Below are 5,000 nucleotides of genomic sequence, written 5' to 3' on the forward strand. Positions count from 1 at the left end.
GAGCGCGCCCGTCTTCGGGGCTTGTTGCTGGCCGTTGGAGGAGCTCCAGCGGACCGGGGGGAGCGCGCCCGTCTTCGGGGCTTGTTGCTGGCCGTTGGAGGAGCTCCAGCGGACCGCGGGGAGCGCGCCCGTCTTCGGGGCTTGTTGCTGGCCGTTGGCGGAGCTCCAGCGGACCGCGGGGAGCGCGCCCGTCTTCGGGGCTTGTTGCTGGCCGTTGGAGGAGCTCCAGCGGACCGGGGGGAGCGCGTCCGTCTTCGGGGCTTGTTGCTGGCCGTTGGAGGAGCTCCAGCGGACCGCGGGGAGCGCGCCCGTCTTCGGGGCTTGTTGCTGGCCGTTGGCGGAGCTCCAGCGGACCGCGGGGAGCGCGCCCGTCTTCGGGGCTTGTTGCTGGCCGTTGGAGGAGCTCCAGCGGACCGCGGGGAGCGCGCCCGTCTTCGGGGCTTGTTGCTGGCCGTTGGAGGAGCTCCAGCGGACCGGGGGGAGCGCGCCCGTCTTCGGGGCTTGTTGCTGGCCGTTGGAGGAGCTCCAGCGGACCGGGGGGAGCGCGCCCGTCTTCGGGGCTTGTTGCTGGCCGTTGGCGGAGCTCCAGCGGACCGGGGGGAGCGCGCCCGTCTTCGGGGCTTGTTGCTGGCCGTTGGAGGAGCTCCAGCGGACCGCGGGGAGCGCGCCCGTCTTCGGGGCTTGTTGCTGGCCGTTGGCGGAGCTCCAGCGGACCGGGGGGAGCGCGTCCGTCTTCGGGGCTTGTTGCTGGCCGTTGGAGGAGCTCCAGCGGACCGCGGGGAGCGCGCCCGTCTTCGGGGCTTGTTGCTGGCCGTTGGAGGAGCTCCAGCGGACCGGGGGGAGCGCGCCCGTCTTCGGGGCTTGTTGCTGGCCGTTGGAGGAGCTCCAGCGGACCGGGGGGAGCGCGCCCGTCTTCGGGGCTTGTTGCTGGCCGTTGGAGGAGCTCCAGCGGACCGGGGGGAGCGCGCCCGTCTTCGGGGCTTGTTGCTGGCCGTTGGAGGAGCTCCAGCGGACCGCGGGGAGCGCGCCCGTCTTCGGGGCTTGTTGCTGGCCGTTGGCGGAGCTCCAGCGGACCGCGGGGAGCGCGCCCGTCTTCGGGGCTTGTTGCTGGCCGTTGGAGGAGCTCCAGCGGACCGCGGGGAGCGCGCCCGTCTTCGGGGCTTGTTGCTGGCCGTTGGAGGAGCTCCAGCGGACCGGGGGGAGCGCGCCCGTCTTCGGGGCTTGTTGCTGGCCGTTGGAGGAGCTCCAGCGGACCGCGGGGAGCGCGCCCGTCTTCGGGGCTTGTTGCTGGCCGTTGGAGGAGCTCCAGCGGACCGGGGGGAGCGCGTCCGTCTTCGGGGCTTGTTGCTGGCCGTTGGAGGAGCTCCAGCGGACCGCGGGGAGCGCGCCCGTCTTCGGGGCTTGTTGCTGGCCGTTGGCGGAGCTCCAGCGGACCGCGGGGAGCGCGCCCGTCTTCGGGGCTTGTTGCTGGCCGTTGGAGGAGCTCCAGCGGACCGCGGGGAGCGCGCCCGTCTTCGGGGCTTGTTGCTGGCCGTTGGAGGAGCTCCAGCGGACCGGGGGGAGCGCGCCCGTCTTCGGGGCTTGTTGCTGGCCGTTGGAGGAGCTCCAGCGGACCGGGGGGAGCGCGCCCGTCTTCGGGGCTTGTTGCTGGCCGTTGGCGGAGCTCCAGCGGACCGGGGGGAGCGCGCCCGTCTTCGGGGCTTGTTGCTGGCCGTTGGAGGAGCTCCAGCGGACCGCGGGGAGCGCGCCCGTCTTCGGGGCTTGTTGCTGGCCGTTGGCGGAGCTCCAGCGGACCGGGGGGAGCGCGTCCGTCTTCGGGGCTTGTTGCTGGCCGTTGGAGGAGCTCCAGCGGACCGCGGGGAGCGCGCCCGTCTTCGGGGCTTGTTGCTGGCCGTTGGAGGAGCTCCAGCGGACCGGGGGGAGCGCGCCCGTCTTCGGGGCTTGTTGCTGGCCGTTGGAGGAGCTCCAGCGGACCGGGGGGAGCGCGCCCGTCTTCGGGGCTTGTTGCTGGCCGTTGGCGGAGCTCCAGCGGACCGGGGGGAGCGCGCCCGTCTTCGGGGCTTGTTGCTGGCCGTTGGAGGAGCTCCAGCGGACCGCGGGGAGCGCGCCCGTCTTCGGGGCTTGTTGCTGGCCGTTGGAGGAGCTCCAGCGGACCGCGGGGAGCGCGCCCGTCTTCGGGGCTTGTTGCTGGCCGTTGGAGGAGCTCCAGCGGACCGGGGGGGAGCCGGGCGTTCGAGTTGCCCAGGCAGGGGGTTATCCTCCACTAGCAAACCTCCATGAGCAGCGGAGCCCGTCAGCTGCGCCAAAAAGAACCACACGAGGGCGGCCTGGGGTTGAAATCCCCCGCCACATAGGAACGAATGCCGGGCGTTCGAGTTGCCCAGGCAGGGGGTTATCCTCCACTAGCAAACCTCCATGAGCAGCGGAGCCCGTCAGCTGCGCCAAAAAGAACCACACGAGGGCGACCTGGGGTTGAAATCCCCCGCCACATAGGAACGAATGCCGGGCGTTCGAGTTGCCCAGGCAGGGGGTTATCCTCCACTAGCAAACCTCCACGAGCAGCGGAGCCCGTCAGCTGCGCCAAAAAGAACCACACGAGGGCGACCTGGGGTTGAAATCCCCCGCCACATAGGAACGAATGCCGGGCAACCAGGGGTCGAAATCCCCCATTGAAATGAATGGCGGGCAACCAGGGGTCGAAGTCCCCCATTGAAATGAATGGCGGGCAACCAGGGGTCGAAGTCCCCCATTGAAATGAATGGCGGGTTACCAGGGGTCGAAATCCCCCATTGAAATGAATGGCGGGCGACCAGGGGTCGAAATCCCCCATTGAAATGAATGGCGGGCAACCAGGGGTCGAAGTCCCCCATTGAAATGAATGGCGGGCAACCAGGGGTCGAAGTCCCCCATTGAAATGAATGGCGGGCTACCAGGGGTCGAAATCCCCCATTGAAATGAATGGCGGGCGACCAGGGGTCGAAATCCCCCATTGAAATGAATGGCGGGCAACCAGGGGTCGAAGTCCCCCATTGAAATGAATGGCGGGCAACCAGGGGTCGAAGTCCCCCATTGAAATGAATGGCGGGCTACCAGGGGTCCAAGTCCCCCATTGAAATGAATGGCGGGCTACCAGGGGTCGAAGTCCCCCATTGAAATGAATGGCGGGCTACCAGGGGTCGAAATCCCCCATTGAAATGAATGGCGGGCGACCAGGGGTCGAAATCCCCCATTGAAATGAATGGCGGGCGACCAGGGGTCGAAATCCCCCATTGAAATGAATGGCGGGCAACCAGGGGTCGAAGTCCCCCATTGAAATGAATGGCGGGCTACCAGGGGTCGAAATCCCCCATTGAAATGAATGGCGGGCGACCAGGGGTCGAAATCCCCCATTGAAATGAATGGCGGGCTACCAGGGGTCCAAGTCCCCCATTGAAATGAATGGCGGGCTACCAGGGGTCGAAGTCCCCCATTGAAATGAATGGCGGGCTACCAGGGGTCGAAATCCCCCATTGAAATGAATGGCGGGCGACCAGGGGTCGAAATCCCCCATTGAAATGAATGGCGGGCAACCAGGGGTCGAAAGTCCCCATTGAAATGAATGGCGGGCGACCAGGGGTCGAAATTCCCCATTGAAATGAATGGCGGGCAACCAGGGGTCGAAATTCCCCATTGAAATGAATGGGCCCATTCATTTTCAATGGCCGGGCTACCAGGGGCGCAGTACCACCTGTCGTCATTAGGGGCGCTGTAGATAGGGGACCGAGTCCCCCCATTCGAGAGGTTTGCACCCAAACCTCAAAATGGTTGGTGTACAATTATAGGAGAGACCTTTTTAAGACGTGGGAGCTCCAGGGCAAATCAAGGGAGGCTCGACCAACCCATATCCGCTTTAGATGCACTTTAGGTCGGACTCCCTTGCCAGATGGTCCCCTCCTCAGCCTGGTTCTCGAATTTTTTCTAAGTCAGCCCAACTTGGAAATATTTTCAGAGTGCCACTTTCAAGGGAGTTTCGCCCAACCCCTATCCGCCTAAGAGGCACTTCAGGTCGGCCTGACTGGCCACATTTTCCCCCTCCTCATCCTGGTTCTCGAATTTTTTCTAAGTCAGCCAAACTTGGAAATTTTTTCAGAGTGCCACTTTCAAGGGAGTTTCGCCCAACCCCTATCCGCCTAAGAGGCACTTCGGGTCGGCCTGACTGGCCACATTTTCCCCCTCCTCATCCTGGTTCAATTTTTTCTAAGTCAGCCAAACTTGGAAATTTTTTCAGAGTGCCACTTTCAAGGGAGTTTCGCCCAACCCCTATCCGCCTAAGAGGCACTTCGGGTCGGCCTGACTGGCCACATTTTCCCCCTCCTCATCCTGGTTCTCGAATTTTTTCTAAGTCAGCCAAACTTGGAAATTTTTTCAGAGTGCCACTTTCAAGGGAGTTTCGCCCAACCCCTATCCGCCTAAGAGGCACTTCGGGTCGGCCTGACTGGCCACATTTCCCCCCTCCTCATCCTGGTTCTCGAATTTTTTCTAAGTCAGCCAAACTTGGAAATTTTTTCAGAGTGCCACTTTCAAGGGAGTTTCGCCCAACCCCTATCCGCCTAAGAGGCACTTCAGGTCGGCCTGACTGGCCACATTTTCCCCCTCCTCATCCTGGTTCTCGAATTTTTTCTAAGTCAGCCAAACTTGGAAATTTTTTCAGAGTGCCACTTTCAAGGGAGTTTCGCCCAACCCCTATCCGCCTAAGAGGCACTTCGGGTCGGCCTGACTGGCCACATTTTCCCCCTCCTCATCCTGGTTCTCGAATTTTTTCTAAGTCAGCCAAACTTGGAAATTTTTTCAGAGTGCCACTTTCAAGGGAGTTTCGCCCAACCCCTATCCGCCTAAGAGGCACTTCGGGTCGGCCTGACTGGCCACATTTTCCCCCTCCTCATCCTGGTTCTCGAATTTTTTCTAAGTCAGCCAAACTTGGAAATTTTTTCAGAGTGCCACTTTCAAGGGAGTTTCGCCCA

This window comes from Leptonotus elevatus, unplaced genomic scaffold (assembly GCF_054856555.1).
Source record: "Leptonotus elevatus isolate MCC_2025b unplaced genomic scaffold, RoL_Lele_1.0 HiC_scaffold_84, whole genome shotgun sequence".
Taxonomy (NCBI): Eukaryota; Metazoa; Chordata; class Actinopteri; order Syngnathiformes; family Syngnathidae; genus Leptonotus; species Leptonotus elevatus.